This window comes from Ammospiza nelsoni, chromosome 3 (assembly GCF_027579445.1).
Source record: "Ammospiza nelsoni isolate bAmmNel1 chromosome 3, bAmmNel1.pri, whole genome shotgun sequence".
Taxonomy (NCBI): Eukaryota; Metazoa; Chordata; class Aves; order Passeriformes; family Passerellidae; genus Ammospiza; species Ammospiza nelsoni.
This window is the reverse complement of record NC_080635.1, coordinates 20226599-20246816: the sequence shown is the minus strand read 5'-3', so window position 1 is coordinate 20246816 and position 20218 is coordinate 20226599. Positions and strand designations below refer to the sequence as shown.

At 40.2% G+C, this 20218-nt stretch overlaps 1 long non-coding RNA gene across 1 annotated transcript; it reads left to right on the top strand.

Annotated features, from left to right (window-relative positions):
• Positions 1-1891: 1891 nt before the first annotated feature.
• LOC132071681 (uncharacterized) lies at positions 1892-7474 on the top strand. The gene is made up of 3 exons (XR_009418171.1): positions 1892-1940; positions 4263-4307; positions 6584-7474. It is a non-coding gene; the product is annotated as an uncharacterized LOC132071681 (long non-coding RNA).
• The last annotated feature ends 12744 nt before the right edge of the window (positions 7475-20218 follow it).

Sequence of the window (20218 nt, the reverse complement as noted above, 5' to 3'; positions counted from 1 at the left end):
GGGGAAAAAACAAACCTTTGGTTCAACTCTGCATTCCATGATCTTTCCTTCTTTTTTTTTTTTTTGCTTTGAGTTGATGACATTTAAAGTTTGAAAACTATAGCATTGAACAAATCATACTCACTTCTTTACAGCAATGCTGTTGAAGTTTTTGTACAATCAAAAGGCTGAAAAGACATAAGCAGCTTTGCTTCTCCTTCCCTTGCTGGTGGTCTGACTACTACAACACCCTTGGTGATGGACTGCAAATGCTGCAGGGGAACATAGCAAAATTAGTTTTAAAAAGTTGTAACTTAGCTTTGCCTTTCTAAAATCTCAAAACCATTCCTGTTAAGGGAGCCTTTTGTAGATTTTCTCTCCTTTGCTACCAAAGTTTGCATTTTTGGTCTAAGTTACTTCACAGTGACCCTTTTCAAATGCTCAAATAAAACATGTAACTTTATTTGCAGTTCCTGAGGCAACCACTGTAAATGGCAGCAACACAGAGAATTGCTGTAAGTTTACTGTTATGTCACTATGGTGTCCATATATAAAAGCAAACTACTGTTTTCTCTGGAGCTGTAATAAATACATTTTAAGGCACCCAGTTGCTAAGGGCGCTGATTGCGTTTAAGAAAGAGCTGGAAAACATGTTTTCCTGGTGACAGGGAAGGGGCCCAGCAGCACTGTGTCCCAGCCTGGCATCCCACAGCTCACCCTGGACTCTGCTCCTGCACCAGTCTGAGCAAAGAGGGAAAGGCTGGGTCCATTCCTTGGGGCAGCACCTCAAACCAAGAGGCTGAAGGCAGGCTTCATGGTGGGAGACCAGAAAAGCCATGGATGCTCCCCCTTGTGCCCTGTCACTGCTCCTCGGGGATTATGAGCTCTGATGGCTGCCACTCTCTCTGTTCAGTGTGCGGCTGAGCAACAGAACCCCAGATTTTTGGGGCTATCATAGCAAAGCTCCCTGCTTGTCACCCTTGAAGATGTGCACTCTCAGGCAAGGTGTGAGGATCAGCAAGAAAATCTGAGAGTGCTACTTAAAACTTAGGTGCTGCAAGGACTCCTACCTTGCTAGATCTTCTCTAAAAAAACCAACAAAATATTGGCTTTGATTCCAACATTTAGGCCATTTATAGATGTGCAAATGGAGTAGTAAGAAGTTCTACTTGGGAAAGTAAAGAATCCCTACAGGGCACCAAGTATGTCAGCATCTGACTCCAAAACACATCCTACTCTCTTTCATAGCATTTGGTCTTCAGAGATGAGCTAAGGTGCAGAGCCAGAATTGTCTCTTCTCTGGCAATGCTTTATAATCCTGCACATTGGCATTAGTTTGAAGAACCTGCAGTTTCCTTTTGCCTTTGTTACATTTCCTTCACAGCAACCTTCCAGTGGAGCAGTTTGTGTGAGAGAACTCCTCATTCACCAAGAGAAAAATTACTCTGAATTATAAAGAGCACAACGTAGAGCACCCTGGTTGTACAAAACCTTTTAAGAACCTCAGCAGCCTTTCCAACAGCATTGCACCAGCTGTTTCTGGTCTATTTGGAAAACACAAGGCAGTATTTACGCTTTCACATCATCCTAATTTTCTTTCAAAACCCAGCAGAAGGAAGAACATACAGACACCTCACTGCTGTCACTATGGTTATGCCTCTGACTCACCTGTCAGAGGGGACATAACTCTGCCCTGTTTGCTCAGCCAGATCCCCAGCCTCAGAGTATAGGGGCCTGAGCAAATATATGTATTGCAGTAAAAGATCTCTGTATTGTAGAAGTGACCCTGCCCTGATTCTAGTTATTGTAAATGGGCTGCAGCTGTGATGTCCTTAATTGGGCAGCAGCTGTAGCCCGTGGAGGTAGCTGGGATAAAAGGGGCTGGGGCATTCAGGGAGAGTTGGAGAGGAGCCCTGGTTGAAAAGCAATGACAATACTGCTGTGAGTAAGCCAGCCAGAAGGTATGAGACTCTAGAAATATGATATAATACAATATGAATACAACATCTGGTGACCCCGATGTGATAGAATATGCATCCCTGATGTGATAGAAGATAGGACAGCTGAGAGCTGGGACAGATATGTAGAAGAAAGAAGCAGGAGCTTTGAATCAAGGAGCTGTGACAGCAGAGAGCTGTGAGAAGCATGGCTTTTGAGGAAAGAAGCCTGAGAAGATATAGGGATTTGTATGTATTCAATGTAAACAAGACAGCTGAGAGCTGTGGCAGATATGTGTGTTGTAAGTGTGTAATTGAAAAATGTGTTAAAAGAAAAGGGGGAAATATAGGGGCCTGAGTGAATATATGTATTGCAGTAAAAGATCTCTGTATTGTATAAGTGTCCCTGCCCTGATTCTAGTTATTGTAAATGGGCTGCAGCTGTAGCCTGTGGAGGTAGCTGGGATAAAAGGGGCTGGGGCATTCAGGGAGAGCTGGAGAGGAGCCCTGACTGAGAAGCAACAACAATGCTGCTGTGAAGAGCTGCTGTGAGAAAACCACCCAGAAGGTATGAGACTCTAGAAATATGATATAATACAATATGAATACAATATCAGAGGAGAGGTTGAGGGCACTCTGTGGGCTCTGCCAGCTGTGGGAAGGCCATGTGAAATTAGCACAGTTGTTCCCATCTGGGTAGAGTCAAAGTGAGGATCAACTCTTTTAATTTTAGTGAGGCTAAAGCTTTTTCACCAAGAACTGAAGTATTCAGGGAACAAAAAAAGGTGAATATTTATCACTCATGAAGGCAGAATGTTTCATTTTGGGAAGCCTTTTACTGTTTTTTAAAATGTCCAGGTTCAGGAAGTGTGGCAAAACCTTAACCTTATGTTAAATAACCATCCATAACAAAAATATAGAAACATTCATACTTTAATTACAATTCTTATTATTGCTTTTTTTTTTTCTTCTGACAAGAATGAAGATGTAATAGAAATTTAGTTTGTGCTTTGTGAGCCATTTGATAAGACTTATCTCATGGCCAAAAGAGTTTGCTGAGGGATGCCAGATTTTAGCTGAGCTACCCCAAACTTGATTACCAGTGAGTAACCCAAGAGCAAGGGGCAGCACAAAGAAGGAGCAAATCCAAGATACAGAAAAGGGTATCAAGAATGAGATTAATCTATCTGGGAGAATTCAGAGCAGAATACACAAGTGGGAAACAAAAGATATAGGCAGGTGTGAGGTGACAAACACAACGTCCTGCAGATAAAGTCAGAGCATCTGAATGTTGTGATGTAATGTTAAGCCAATGAAAGCAGTTAATGTGAGAAGGGCAATTCTATTAAAAGAGCAAGATAAAATATGAAGTTGAAATATTTAAAGTGCAATACTGGTAATTCAGAAATTTTTCAGTCCACATTTTTCAAGATATAACCAGATTCTCTGTTGGAGAAAGAATTGAGTGCTAAAATGAGAGACAAAAAGGGGTTTTATTTAAGGCAGATTTAGAGAAGGCCCATTACGGGTATTTATCAGGGATAAGTGTACTTACAAGAGGCAAACAGTCCCCTAGAAACTAGACAATAATAATTTTAATATGGTCTTTTTCAGGGTATCACATTAACCTCTCCAGGCACCTTATTGAATTTCTATGACTTGGAAAGGGATTTCCAGTGTCTTTAAAAACTCTATCCCGACACACATTTTTCAATGACTTTATGGGCTTAAAATCTCAAGCTAGAATTTTTTCTCACCCAACACAGTCATAATCTCCCAGCCAACTAAAACATTAACATTCAGTTATAACAAGTTAATCACTGCAAAATTGATGTAAACAAACTTTTTCTAACCATTGCAGTGGCCATGTAATTTTGGTATTGCAGATATCCAAATGTGAATCCTAATAAATTTAAGACCAAATTTCCTCTAGACAAGCGAATATTAGGCACTCCCCAAATGTGTCAGTAGATATATGCTAAATCACCTAAACAGGAAAGGAATTTTCATATTTGATTTGCACAGTAAATTTGCTTATAGTCAAACTGCCACTTTTAATATTTGAATTCTTCTTACTTTTTCATATACTTTTTAGAACTTCAGAATATTTTGCTTGTAAGAATCAAATTTTGTAATGTTTCAAGGAGTCATCAGCTCGCTGAGGCATCAGCTGCACATGTTCTTCTTTCCAGGAGCTATTTTTCTATAAAGACAATGTTGGGCTCTTGACCTACTGAAATGCTGGTGAAATCTCAGTAAAACACCAGTTAGTTCCCATTGTATCTGCCCAGTCCTCAGAGTTTTTCAAGTTTTTTTCATATGTTTAATAACCCTCACCCCTTGCAGGAACCGAGGGGACTGACCAGAGAGACCAGTATTTGCATTAAAAGTGTAAGTGAAATTTTTAACATGTTCTTGAAAGCTGCTAAGTGTTTCTTTTAAGTGGAAAAACCACAATCGAAAATTATGGGCAATAATCGGCTCCTCTGAGAGTTGCTTGTTTAACTTCAGTTTACTTTTAACAGGTGTTCTCATAAGCAGGAGAGACTTTATTCCCTTTTTTGATTTATTATTCCCAGATTTAATACTCTTGATTTCTTCAGACTAAATTGTGTTGTGCACTGACTGACCTGATGCATAGAAAGGCTTTGCTTTCTCTAGATCTGCTGTGAATGTTCCTCACTATTTGATCCCAACTTTTGATTGATAGATGCTAGCAAACACTTATTTTTTATTATTGCAGTGTTGAAATAATGGATTAGACTGCTATCCTTGAAGAGTTCTCAGTAAAAATTTCAGTAACATCACTATTTACCAAATTCAACACAAAAGACAAAGGATAAAAGACCACTATGTTCAAATCACTTCTGGCAGAAAAGTCCAAGCTTCCAATGGAAAACTACCATAGTTAGGGTAAATATTGTGGCTGCATTTAAACACCAGCACAAAATTGCACCTGCAAAAGGAGAGAACAAGGCTGCAAACCAGGTGATGTTACTGCATCTGGCTTTCAGCTGCTGACAACACAGCTGCACTTTTGCTCCTGAAGAGGCCTCACTATAAAGCTAGTCCAGCATTAAACTTACACTGATACACTTACCCCCAAACTCTTGAAATGACTGGTGTCCATCTCCTAAGGCAGCAATGAGGAATGAGGGGAATGAGGACTTTCTGTATAGAGGGCCTCAAATGAATATAGCAGCAGATAAAATGTTCTCTTACAGAGGTCTTGGCCTCCATAAAATACAGTAATGAATGACTGACAGCTCCAGCACCACCTATTTGCTCCAGCACCACCTATTTGTAGCAGATAAAGTTAGAAGGTAACTTCTAAGTGATCCTGGTGCACTCTGCTTAAGCTGCTGGCTTTCTCAAGTGTGGGTGTTCCTGATTCTCCTGTTTATACACATAATGTTTAGGAAAGCTGTGTCTTCCCAAGGTCCCATTTCAGTAACAGGGGTCAATGGTGATTGAAGTCAATGGGATTTCAAAACATGCCTAAAGATAAACACATGCTTTGGTACATTGCTCAATTAGAGCCAGAATGAATAGTGCTGTTCAGCACTTCTAATCAATAAGCGCTCATGTTTTTGAGACATACAATGTCTGATTCTGCTCTTTATCTACTCTCTGCCTTAGGAGTCTGTAGAATTCCTTTCATTTCTCCTTTTGTTTTTAAAAGTAGGTTTTTAGTTGAAAGCCTTATCTGCGGATCTGAGAAAATTTTCTGAGATAGTTAATAGCCAAAATTGAATACCCACACTACTTTATTTACAGTTCACATTTGGCCTTTCAAAGCCCTCATTTCCAGAGCTTCTCACATTTTCTGCTCCATGAATTGTCAATGAGTTCCGGTTGAAAGTGCTACACATCCACATTAGGATCATAAAACCCCCCTGAAAGGAGCCGTGTGGCTTCCCTGGAGCTCCCACTCCACCCTGCTACCCTGGCCTCCCCCTCTTCTGCTAAATGCTGGCAATCTCACCAGCAGTTGGGCCGACCCGCTATGTTTAAAAATCCTTTTAATCCTCTTTATAGTAACAGAAACATTTGTGATTGATCTGTGGAGGCTTTGTGCAGTGCAGAACACCTGTGGCTCAGAGCGAATACCCCACCAGAGCCTGGCGCACTCCGGCATGAGGAGCAGCGCTGCACAGCTCCATGCCCAGAGCAAGGCACGGCCTCCACTTCAAACTGCCACCTGCACCCCTAACTCTGCTCTCTGGGAAGGCCTAAAAGCCCAATACCCTACTGTGTTTTTGTCAGTAAAACTCATACACTGCAATGACTGGAAGTTGAAGCCATGGATGCCCCCACGACACTGCTCGGAGCAGCACAGAGCTATTCTTACTTCTGTTCTGTGCCTGGAGATGTGAGAGTTTGGCTAACCTGAAATACATGGTTAGATCCAGGCTTCCATCTGCACTTGTAAAAATATCTCTCTAACAACCTGGAGCATCTGTGTCTTTAGGCATTACTCTAAAAATAGGTGTTTGCAAGCACACAGATGGAATTAATTTGGTGAGAAGTAAAAGTTTTGAAGAAACTTTTGAAGCCTTTTAAGAAATGTCACTACAAGAGATGTCATCTATTCCTTTGTGTTACTCTGTTGTCTTTGAGATGTTTGCCTTCAGCATTTTATCTTTATTTGCATATTTTCCTTTTAGAAGGACTCTGGTCTACCAAAATGTGAATTTATTAAAGCAATAGCTCAGAAACTGCTCTCAGGGAGATAAGGATGCAAAGCCAAGACATGAAGAAAAGTAACCTGTGCTGAAAGACATAAACCCACAATTGCATGAGGAAATCCACTCTGGTATCCTACAGCCAATAAAGGTAATTTAGTGCAGAGGACAGGCAAGGAAGCCACATCAGCATTTGTGAAGACTAACAGCTCACACAGGAGGGAGGCTGGAGAGCAGGAGCTGAACATGGCTCACTCTGGATTTTGGAATTTGTGCTGTTTTAACAAGCACAGCTAAACAGGGTCCTCTGACACATGCTTCTCCAAATCAAGGGATTTATGTTTTTTAATTTATTTTACTTCCTGGGAATACTGTGGAGTCCACTGAAACATGAGCATACATAAAATGTTTTGAGATTCTCTAAGGACATGGACCACGGAAACACAACATTTTGCATTCATGGTAAAGGCTAAAAGCACTCAGTTGGATCCGGAGATATTGGAAACTGGTGGGGCTCCAGGCACATAAAAGAAGGGTAAAAAAAGGGTTACTTTGTTTTATGTACTGCTGACAAGCATGACACTGGTTATCATGGGGAAACCAAATGTACATCACATGGGAAGGCAATAAAGAATTTCAGCTGCTTTTCAGGGTTCCCTCCACATTCCCTCCTCAGCCTGTGGGAGTCAAACATTTCCAAACTGATAACAGCTCAACCCAAAAATTAATTTTCATTACTAACTGAGTCTGCTTAAAAGATGATCTTTTGAGTGAGAAACAGCTATTAAATGCCAACTGTATTTGACCTCTTGAATTCTCAGTTCACCAACATGTGATTAATAATAAATAATAATATAGTTCATAAAGTACTCTTAAACTGCCACTTAGATGTTCTAATGAATCTTCACTGGCTTGAAACTTCTGTTGTACAGAAAATATTGAGCATCTTCAAATATAATGGAAAATTAATAAAGTATCAGCCTGCATTTTGCTTGCATTTATTCTGGTGAAAAGATAGATTTGTGTTTCTAATCCACTTTTATGTAAATCTACAATCCTTTTTCTCCCCTGAATTTTTTTTCTTGGAAGAAAAAATATGTTGTAGTTTTGCCAGTTTACCCAAGCAAATTCTCACCAAACCAGCTAAGGGTGACAAAACATAGGGTGAGGTCTACACTTTTCCAGGCACTCTAGAAGGAGTTTTATGTCTCCTGTGGCTTGCAGCAGTAAGTGGCTTCCAGGAAATGGGGTGGTCTGCTCAGTGCCAGGCCTCCGTGCGCTGCTGCCAAAGGGTGTGACAAGATCTGGAGCCACTTTCCAGTGGCTTCCACTGGAAAAAGATTTTTAGGATTATGCCTTTGGGATTTTAAGAGAATATCCAGCAAAGTGTGCATCCAAACTTTACCGTTTCCAAGCTGCAAGGTGGCCCTGAGCTCGTCTTTAAGGAGATAAACTGTTGATATCATTCAATTTCTCTCTGGGTTCATCAGCTGCCAGAAGAATTCCAGATCACACAGGTTTTAATTCAGAGGTGTTGCCCTTTTGGTTTTGGTTGGAAGTCCATGGTCATGCCCTTTACACACTCAGGGTTGAAATGCCTCTTTGTATAAGCAAACACACAGAGTAAGACACAGAAACTGATCCAGAAACTCCTAAGAAATTTCCAAAACAGAGTGCAAAGCCTGTGTTTGGAAACTGGTTAAGATTAGGGTTCCTCTTTTGAGGAGCTCCACCTCTGAAACCCTATTTACTGATTTAAAAAAAAGGGGAAAAAAAAGAGAAAATAACATTTTCAGCCAGCTACAACTGAAAACATAAGCAGCAATCTGAGTCAGGCAGAGAGGAGTGCTGCTTCCAGCTGAGCCAGGAGGAGGTAATTTGGTGATTTTAGCTACACCATAGGGACAAGGCCCATAACACACAGTCCTCCTGCTTGCATGAGCTACAGCCAATGCTGAAAATGCATCTGCATGCTGAATAATGACTGACACACTGTTCAGTGAGACCTCAAAATCTCTAGCTTCTGAGCTATCTCAAGGAATGTGTACACATGCTTATATAAATAAAGGGGTGCTTTTGAAAGTATACCTTTGTGCCAAGCTTTTACAATTTTTTTTCTGCAGTTGCTATGGAATCTTTGCAGAATTGTACACCGTGGTGTTCGGGTCACTGGAGCTGCTGCCCCACATGGGTCCGTCATCTCAAAGAGCTATTGTATTCACTTGACATCTGTGAATGGCAGAGAGAAATGAGATGAAGATAGATTTATTTCACTCTGATTTTATTTCTCCTATTTTCTTGCTGAAGTAGTACCTTAACGGCAGAGCTCCGACTGGAAGGAAATGCGATATCAAAAAACAGAAATGCAGAAATTGAAAAGCAAACCGGTGCTTCTTTATGCTGAGCTCTGGTTCAGTTTAGGAAACAACTTGGAATATAGGAAATCATTGTCAGTGCATCTCTCCTAATAACCCTAATTATGAAATAAAATCTAAAGCCCACTCAAACAGGGAGAAAATTTGGATCAGAGTCCAAATTTCAGAACATAGATCCTTTCAGAGATGCAGTAATATTCAACACATTCTGTGGGATGAATAAAAATGTCTCAAACATCTGGCTGATACTCAAGATCATGAATTAAGAACCTGGGTAAACTCTAGTTTGCCAATATTAAACCAAGAAAATATTATTTACCTCTGTGTATCCTACATCATGCTATTGCATCCCCAGAAATTAAGGAGACCAGGAAAGAGAATGGAAATTGTTGGTTCTGTATCTTTTCTCCTTGTTTCAAAGGCTCTGAAAAGCTCATAATTCAACCAAATTTGTCTCTAACTCAAATTACTAGCCTTCTTTCCATATTTAAAGAGTTTATACTTGTTTCTTTGATATAGTTCCTCTGAGGATCTGCCAAGTTCCTAAGTTCTTTGACCTTAGATGTCTTTTTCTCCATCTGTAATTCTGAATGTGTTTATTTTACAAGTGAAACCAAATTTTTAATTGATCTAAGGAAAGTCAATCTTTTAGATTAAACAAGTGCTCAGCTGTGCATATAGGAATAGTGGTAGATATGAATCAAAACATCAGCATCAACCATCAAATGCAGGCCAGATATCAGCATAGCTGATGTATAGTGAATCCATGCTATATTCCTAACTAAGACCTTGAGAAACAATAAAACCACACAGTACAAACACAGAAACTTAAATCATGCTCCTTGAAAAGTTTGCCAAGGTCCATGAATCTTTTGAACTAACCTGGGCCTGTTTTGAAACAAACACAAAACATGATTTTGTATTGAAACCATGTGAGACTCAGAGATTTTTGTTATTTCAGGTTCATTTTAACTTTAAACTTGAAGCTGAATATAAAGAGTGGAACACAAAAGTTACCCAGATGAAGAAAATCTTTCTGATATGACCACTGAAAAATCACAGATTTTTCTTTCTTTTTTTTTTTTTTTACTTTTTTTTTTTTTTTTTTAATGAGTGAGGCAATCAGGGCATGTAAGCCATTAGACTCTGAATCACATGGCATAATTGCACACATGTTTTTGGAGAGTAATCTGAGGGAAGGCACAGTAGGGAAACGTAAGTAGCTGACAAACATAGGACGTCCTGTTATCTGCTGGATATAATCGAGTCAGTCAAGAGTCTGAAAGTCCAAATTCTGTATTGCCATCATCAGAAAGAATGACAAAGTGTCATTTGGGACAGAGAAACAGAAGGAATAAAGTTGTTCTGAAATGCTGAGCACTCAGACTGTCCAAAAACTAGAAGTCATTCTTGTCCATAAATCTATATCAATGTGATTGTACCGAATTATAGAAAGTACATACAAAAGAAGATGGCTTTGTGCAGTTGGAGGCTTCTAAACTTTAGTCCAGAAGTCTTGACTCTGCTAGAAATGAGCTTTGTTTGGTTCCACTTTCTCAGTCTACAAATAGCTTTCATGATGTAAAGAATATATTGTAAGGCATTTTATGATCCTCGCCGAAAAGCACAGAATAAAAGATAGCATATAGGACAGTAAAAGCCTAAAACAGGCAATTCACAGTGGCTGAGGTAAATGCTCACTTTGATGTTTTCTTTTTAATAACATTAGGAAGCACTCAGAGGAAGATGGGGCTTTTTGTCCTTCTTAATAGTCATGTGAAACACTGTTTGTCTGTTTAGTGGTTTTTTTTAAGTAAATGAACAATCCAAAAAGGAAATAGCGTTTTCTGAAGTAGCTTTATTTCTGAAGGTAAATTAGTAGATGAACAAGGAGGTGACAGAACAGGATTTGGAATGTAAAACTATTTCCAGCACAAATTATGTTTTTTCACCAGCTCTTACATTAAACAAGGAGAACTTTTAATACATCTTTGAACAGTTACTCTTGCACATTTTACAGGAACAGAGAAGGCAAGGCCAGAATAAAGCCCACTAAATTTTCTGTACCATGAAACCCCTAAAGCGAAAGCTCTGGGGAACAGTTCAGTTCATTGCCATGAAAGCAAACACATGAGAGAAAACTCCTTGGATCCTTTTCCTACCACACACAGCTAAGGACACATGAATGTGAGAAAGGGTTTGATCGACTTCTTAAAACTCTTAATGGCACTATTCTAGTGTTTGCAGAGGGTACTGGATTAAGACAAGTCTGGAGATGGCAATAACCCTGCCAGGCCAATTTTCTCACGCTGTCTCCTGGGTAGTTTGCAGATCTGCCTAGTAGCAGAAAAAATCCATTACGTTCATTTAATAAAAAACATTGAAAGAGAAGCCAGGTGACCTGTGTTCCCCTTCACATCTCAGTCTCTGCAGAGCTTGAAACAGGCTCAGATAAAAGAGCGTCCTTGCCTCCCAATGTATTTATTTTTTCTTAGATATCAGTTTCTGGATCCAAAGCTCTCAAAAAATCAGTGTGTTCAGATCAGCAGCTCTGGTCCTCCTCTTTAAACAGTGGTCTCTCTTGCTTGAAAGGGTGAAAACAAAGAGCTCGCCAATAAAGAATTATCAAAGCTGGTGGAAAACATTTGTTTCTAATATAATTTGTGAAGGGATTTAATCAGTCTCCCCTCATAACTAATAGAGATAAGAAGTTAGATAGACTTGGTGTGTTTAAATATAAGTAACCAAATAGAAGTAATTAATAGAGATAACAAGGTTAATTTTTACTGAATGGAATCTGGCTCCATGCTGAGCAGATACAATAAAATCAGAGGAATGACTTTGCATTTGCAGCTATGCAGCTCTTAACATATGACGTGATCAAAGTGCTTTTCAATCCACAAAGTGACTATTAGGGCAGCAGAGCTGTGTTTTCCCTGAGGATGGTGACCTACGGGCAGTTTGAGGTTCCTTTGTCCCACTGTGACCTTCTGCCTAGCCTGGCACTGCCTGACAAGGAGATAAGAGAGGATCCCACATAACAGTGATGCTGTGACTCAGCCCTCCCAGTTATCCAAGTGCATTATCATCATCCCCATGTGTATAAATATCTGAAGTGAGTACCCAGAAGATTTGATATCTGATTAGCATTGCCAGATGTGTAAGGAACTAAATAACAACATCAATTTTCACTTCAATTACTCTGTTGATCTGCCTCCTGGGCCACTTTCTTATTCTTTCCAGTAGTTTCCTTCCTCTTCTTTTCATGGTTTTTTTCTCCCTCGTTCCTTCACCAAACAGGGAATGGCAGCATGGCTGAACAATGCCTGAGGGGGAGGGTGGAGCAAGCAGCCAGCAGTGGAGGACATAAACTTTAAAGGAAAATTAAAATGTAATCCTATTCACTGATTACTACTTAGTGAGCCCTTCTCAGAATCCAGAAGACAAATTAAAAGTGTCAATTTAGGAACCTCATTATTTTAAGTCAGTGTGGTGAAGGCTTGATTAATTTTTTTGCATTTGGTGTTATCAATACTGTCTGTGGAACAGTGACAGCTCCCAGCTGTTGCTCACACCCAGCTTCTCAAAAATGGAGGGTGGGTTTGGGGCTGGGAGATGTTGTTTTCTTTTGGTTTCTTTTTGCTGGGTTTTTTAAAATAATAATTTCCCGTTCTTACAAGAAAAACCAACAGAACAGGCGTGAGTCTTCTCTCACATGTACTGTGCTGAAATGAGAATAGTTCAGGACAGTGACTGTTTTGCTGGACAACAAAAGTACTAAGAAACTGGACAAAGAGCACAGAATGATTGAAAAAAGCCTCTGATTCAAAGCAAATATTTTTATTTGAATTTTCAAATGAATGTGCTTTTACTGCATTCCTTCCCTTCTGGGCTCACTTTCCATAAACATGCTAGTGAATGAACTTTATAAACAGGAATACTTGCTAAAAGCTAATTTTAGAGAATGGGTTTTTAACTGCTCTCCAAAAGCAAATTCCAAACCAAACTTTAATACAAATTTTACACTTGGTGATACAATTTGGGCACACTTGGCCCACCTAAATCTGCTACTGTTGACCCAGCTACAGCAAGTGCCTTCCTCAGTCTCCTCCCCATCCCTGCTCCCTGTCTCTGTGTCTGCTAAAGGAAACTCTCTTGAGCTCCAAATCCTGCCAGTTCAGCTCTGCTTCCCTTCTCTTCCTAGCTCAGCTCTATGATATGGTTAGGGTGTAGAGAATAACATGAAACTTATTACAGTTTGGCTTTTTAAACTTTTTTTAAAATGAAATGCATAGGAGGAAGCAAGAGAGTGAAAAACCTTCTGTTTAATTATTTTTAAAGTACCTTCTAATTAATTATTTAACCTAGAAGATCTGACAGAACACTAACTTCTGGCAAAGGTGAAGGGATAAGCAGTCAGGATTGGCCTGAAATTGATAATACATAGCACAGCTCAGCAGTACTTTGTTGGTGACACTTTGATTTCATGCTTTGAAACATGAACTTCTTGTGAGTTTCATAAACCATTTCTTTGGGGAGTAGAGCAAAACCATCTAAAAAAACATCTGTGCAAATCTGTGCAAAAAAGAGCTTTTTCTTGATGGGTTGTTCTTCCAATGCATTCAAAAGGGTCATCTTTCAAAGAAATACATGAAGAACATGATGATAAGAGTAAATATGTGAACATAAAAACATGGATGCCAGTAGATAAATTGTTATTGATTAGGTGTCTAGCGCTAAAGAAAGGTTGCTTCAATCACCTCTCATGTGTTGTTGCATCAACTGCTCTCTGTTTCCACAAGAAGAAGATAAATGGGCAATTAGTGGAATGTGCACACCTCTTAGTGTCCCCAGAGAGTCAAGAAGCAGTACATTTGCTGTCCCACCTCAGACCCATCTCTAATAAGCCTAAAAAATAATCTAAAATAAGGTATAGAGACATTGAGCAATATGAAAAATATGAAAGTAACCCAAGAAGTTTGCAATGAAACCACAAGTGTGAGAAAATCAGTTAAAGGAAGTAAAATCCCAGCTCTGCTCCTAACTCACTGTGTGGTCTTGGGCAAGCCACAAAGGGCCATACTTTGAACATCTTACTCACACTAGTAACCAGCTCCTTACAGAGCATTTTTGCTTAACATCACCGTCCACGAAACTTGCACTTGAGCTATGGAAACAGCATGAACATGGATCTACTTACATGAGGCTAAGTATTGCAGTCTGCTCCTGAGGGGATTTTTTGCCTCCATCTATCCATAAAAACAGAGAAAAGCTCTTAGCACTGTGAGAGTGGTGTTGCTGGGATTCAGTCTAATTAAGAAACATTTGTACAGCTCTTGGAATATGTAAAGTGCAAAGTGCTATGCAGCTGGAGCACATGTAGTTTAAACCTAATCCCTCAGCTTTGAATCTGCAGACTTTTTAAGTAGCTGCAACGTGTGTGAAAGGAGAATAAAGGACTGACAGGATCTCCTCTCTAGTGGGACTGAAGACCATAGAAGAACACAGCACATGCTATCTTTACCAGTGTTTCTGTGTCCCTGCCATGTAATCAAGGCCTGTCACAAGCCACAGACATTGCTCCACAAGTCTTTTAATGTGCTGGGAAATCCCAGGGGTAGCTTCACACTGCATCACCCTCATTACAGTGTGGGTCCAGAAGCAGTACCCTTCACATATCCCAAATCTTTTCCATATATTTGGCACTGCCATGCCTTAGTCCCCTAGATTTTTCTCCACCTTTCTTGTTTTCCTAATACAGTTAATGCTACCCAGCTGCTTGCAGTCAGCTTCAAAACTATAACTAAATTAGCATTCCTGCTGAAGGCTTATTCCCTGAGCATACATTCTCTACACTACTGATGTTCTCCATACATTTCTTGACAATCAAGTACAGCCTCACTTTTATTTGCACAGTGTTATGTTTCAAAAAATAACAGTCATCTGAAAAAAGAAGAGATGTGCCTGGAGAAAAACTGGATCCAAACAGTCCCTGGACACTGGAGAAATTTACATCCAGGCTGGATTAAAAATGTGCAAGTAAACCTCATCATTCATCAGATTCCCTGTCCTTCTGTCAAACTGTGAGTTCTTGCAGCATGTATTCCCTAGCAATGGCAAAGCAAGACCTTACCCAACAATAAATTGGAGGCGTAAATAAAACGACAATTGTTTAATACAACAATTAATATTTAAATGACAAGGCTGCAGTTCTGTCCTGCACAGGCTGAACCCAGCAACACATTGAGGCATCTTTAGAGGAATCCTGGTTGTCACCCATACTGTGAACACCAGATTGGAGAGAGTCCCTGAAGTTACCTAGTTATTCCTAGTGCTCTGTGCTAGCTGCAGAGCTCCTGCACCAGAATCATGTCCTGGGGTTTTCAGTGTGCAGACTCACAGCCATCCCATGCAGCACCTGTGCTGTGGCCCCAGAACCAGACCCTCTGGAGCCTGTAGGATCTTTCACCCAGGTTTATGATTAGGGCCCTCTAAGGTGGGATGCTAGCTTGGGTCGCTGGTTCAGATCTTTCAGGATTGGATTCTAAAGTAAAGACATGTTTTGGTAATACCTGGTATCAGAACACATGATTTTCCTGGTAAGTGGTAATTTCAACAATCTCACAATACTTATTATGGTCCTACCTGGATTTCTAAGTCTGCAAAAATAAATCCTCTTTTTATTATTCAACCCCCATGCAGCCCTTCTACCACTGTAAATATCTGTCTTGTTTAAGTGGGGCTTATATAGATGACTATTCAACAGGATTACTCACCCCTCCTGTGCCTGACTTTTATGAATTTCGTCCCCTTCCTTGTTCACCACAATTTGTAGAAGATAAATTTCCTTTCCTGCTCTGTGTTTAGAACCGGAGCCAGCGGTGAGCATGTTTCCCACCTCCTGCTGCGAGATAAGTTGGCCCTTGCACTCCTGGGAAGGTCTGAACCCCTCTTCAAGAAACAACAGCTTAATGAAGGGGCAGGCAGAAGGGAATTAAAAATGCATGGGCACAAAACAAACCAGTCCCCAGCAAGCTCCTGCTGACAGGCTGCCCAGCAGCCCCCAGATCAGCAGGATGTCCAGCACAGGCTAATGAATGATTTCCCTGATGGAGAGAGGAGTCCGTGTGCCGAGAGTTCACTGCGTGCTGGAAGCATTTGTTCAGTCAGGTTTCAAAGGCCTCCTCTGTCATCTGCAGCATCGAGGGTCGGATTATTAATTTAATGGAGTGGTTGTGCTGTGCAAGGAAGTGGAAAAAATCTACTTCCACCTTGGCCAGAGCAGTAAGGCCTGCAGCAGCCATACGTGTTGTTTCATTGCTGTCAGCTCCTGAGGGAAACAGAATTGTGACCCTGCTGCTTCTCACTCCTGGAATGATCCTTCCTCCTCTTTTTGCCAGTAGGAAAACACTGATTGCAGCAGGCCTCCTGTTTATCCATTGCTGATCCCAGCACAGCCTGCTCTCACCAGGTGTCGGTGGATCCAACACAAGTATCAGGAGTGCACAGCACTAAACATGCATATATTTAATTCCAGGTTTTGTTTTAAGGTCTTCAGGCAGAGGAAGGGGTGGATAATTGTATAGTAGGAGGGAAGGTCAGGCAAGCACTTAATATGAACTTCATAGGGGGGAGATAGTTGGAAAGCAGTGGCACTGAAAAAGACCTAATGGACATTAAATTAGATATGAAATTTCCATCTGGTAAAATGGCAAAAAGCCTCATTCAAGTATGGGATGCATTTACAGACAATTCATGTTGCTAGCCAAAAAAAAGGAAACTTTCTTACTTTAAATGGCAAAGTACCAACAATCATATAATACCTAGAATGCTTCAGACAGCGCTTGACACTGTTGGCTTCAAAGACTTCAGAGGAAATTAACAGAAATGAAGAAAGGCTGGAAGAATTAGTCTATAAAAACTGTTACTGACTCTGCATGTGTGTCAGAGAAGGACACAGTCAATCCACACTCAGCCCCAGAGCACATCCCTGAGTGTCCAACTTAACCCACGCTGCTTTTGGATTGCATGAACCAGGCCCACCAGAACAGATGTATCGCTAGTCCCAAAGTGAAATGAATTCCAAAGTGGGGAGTCCCCCTCCACAAAGCTGAGGAGGAGCAGACCTAGGTGAAAAATGATGGTTTTTAATCAGGAAATATTGAGAAAACAGAGCTTTTTTCTAAGAGTGTTTCCAAGAAACAGTGTTCCGGTCTCCTTGTAAAGAAGAAGAATCCAGAGATTTTCTCTGAAGATAGAGTGCTGAATTCATTGACCACAAACATCTGATGAGTTCAACTTTAATTACAGCTTTCCAAAATAAAAAGGAGTGTGTTTTTCCAGGAAAATACCCTATTCTTTTCTCTTTTATCACTTTTAAACATAACCATACCTCAGTTTCTTTCTGTTTGCCCCTACCACAGTATCATGTCCCCCCTGCATTTCTTTCCTGTTCCTTTTGTAGCCAGTGAAATGGGAGCACAGAGTGATTCACTGCAGGGGGACCAAAACTTCCAATCCTTCTTTGCCATGAATCCTGTCCTCACCCGACCTAAAGTCAGATTGGTGCAGATATTCAGGTATATTCCAGTATTAGCAGACGATGGGTGGTAATTAGTGTTGTGTTTGAAGGATACATTCTCCATCCTGGCCACTTTCCTGGCTATCCCTTTGGCAAAGCATAGTGGCACAGGAATATTTTTAATACTGCATATTCCAGCTTAGTAGAACTCTAGTAGAAACACAAGATAAATGCATTTTGGCTATTCTTTATACTTTATGAATATTGCTAAGCCACATAAGAACACAATGCCAAAGGTGCTTTGGAGGAAGGGCATCTGACTTCAAACTATTTTTGCACTTAGTATTTTAAGCCAAAAGTGAGGGCTATGACATTCATTCTGATGAAATTTACACTTGACCCACTAATTACGAAAGTTATCACAGGATATGTTGCTCACTAATAGGAAATAATAAATAATCGTATCAATGCAAAACTGCTTCCTGGACTGCTAATTAAACCAGAGAAATTCTTTCCAGCTAAAGGAAATGATCTATTCAAAGAGCATTAACATTTCTGGCCAAACTGATAAAATTATTAACTGAGTGTGATCAGGAAATGAAGTCCCTGTCCCTTGCAGGGACAGGGAAATGTGCTGTAGAGATTATTCTACAGCACATTTCCCACATTATTCTATGTGGTGAAGTTCTCACACTATGGGTGACCAAATCTAATGAGCAGGATTTCCTCAGTGACCTGGCAAAGATTGCAAGGAACCTGCAGAAATGCTGCATGAGTTTTGAGATTAAAATATGGATAGACAGGAAAAATATATTAAAAGTTCATGAATGGAAGTCATCATGGGGTCAGCATGCAACATCTTTCAAATCCCTGAGAAAAATCAAAGCATTTTGAGGAAATAATTAAAAATAAACACTCTGGATCAAAATGTGCTCTAGATGAAAGCATTGGTTGGTGTAGCAAGGAACAGAAATTGGCGTAACTTTTCCTGCTCCAACAAAACTTCCAGAGGCTTGGAGTAGCTGAGCTGTTAAATTCCCCGGGGTTGTAGATTGTGGAAGGAAATGGCCAAGAAGATCTGCCAAGGAATGAATCCATCACTATTGCCCATTCCCCATACTCCCTGTTCTCACATCACAAGTCATTGGAGAATGGCTTGCTGTACATTTTATTTCAGCCAGTTCCCATGTGAGTGGATAAAATGATCTGATTTTCCAGTCATGCTTCCAGGTTTTTGAGGAGTTGTACTGAAATCAGGATATTGTCCTGCAGAGTTTGGGAAGGAGGCTGGAAGGAAGAGAATAAAGTGTAAGCTCACGCCAACCAAAAACATGGGCCCCCAACTCATTATTTCCTATGTTCCTTCCTTCACTATTCATCCAGTCTGTCATCCCACTGTGTCATCCTGTGACATGTGTTTCACATCCCAGCCTTTCCAGATCTAAACTATTTTTCACACCTCTTCTGTTTCTTTCTGCCCTGTCTTTCTTCCAGAAAATAGCCACCCTACATGGGCTGAGCAAATGCACTCACACTGAGTGTCCTCAGAAAAGCTTCCAGAGTTGGCTTCCAAACTCTGATCACCCTCCCAACCCAGAACTGATGTTGAAAGACTTGCATAAATACACACACTGTATCTGTTCCCCTGTTCTGTTCTTCATCCTGGAAAGTTCTACTTACATCAGTTATGTTACTCTGCTAGAAAAATGACATGGGTGAGTGGAGAATCAGATCCATCCATTTTCTTCTTTTTAAGTCAAATGATGTAATTTGTTTGCCTTCTTAAAATGAAATGGCCTTTCAAAGGCTTGTTTGTTTGGTTTTTTCTCACTGAGTATCACATGGGTCTTCCATTAATAATAACAATAGCTACAAAAACAGACTAATTACAGCACACAGTCTCCTTAGGTTTTTTTATTATTGCACTCAACATTCACTGTTGAGAGAAATATGGATAGCAGGAAAATAACTCAAAATATGGCTTCAAAAAGGCTGATTCAAGCTGCTGCTCAGAAGATACTGCACCATATGGAAAATGTAACTGAGTAGCTGCCAAATCTGTTTAGTTAAAACAAGGGTAGGTAAGATCTGATAATGCATGGGATCATTTTGGCACATAGTCCAGCTCTCCCAGACCCATTGCATTATGCCTATCATCAAGTTAGTTCATCTAACAGCATGAAGTGGAACACCCTGACCCTTCTTATCCCTGTTAATCACTCTTAAGTAAATAATACCTCTTTGGAGAATAGTGATTCATATGCTGCAAACTAAGATACGGTCAAGCTGTGAACTGGTCTTCCTGCAGTGATAGGTAAAGTCAGGGAGCAAAGATAAGGAAGAATTTTGTCAGACTATTATCACCACTTCACTTTTTAATTGCCTATAAAAGTTTTTTTAAAGCAGCAGGACAGCATAGAAGAACACAATCCTTTCTGTTTTCTTTCAGTACAGCCTCTAAACAGCTGTTCTGTTTCTCTCCCATTGCCACCTATTTAATTTTAAGATAAGGGATACTTAGGGATCATTTCCTCTGTGAAGCAGCTAGGAAAGGTTATATATTTCTAAAATGTCCTGTGCTATTTCCTTTAAAAGAAGTCAGACCATTTCTTGGTTTCCCAAGGCATTCTCATAGCCCTGATCACTCAGGACAAAAACTGAGCAAGACATTTAGGAGCCTTGCAGACCAGAGATATACTTTCCCACTTTTCTTTCTGCTTT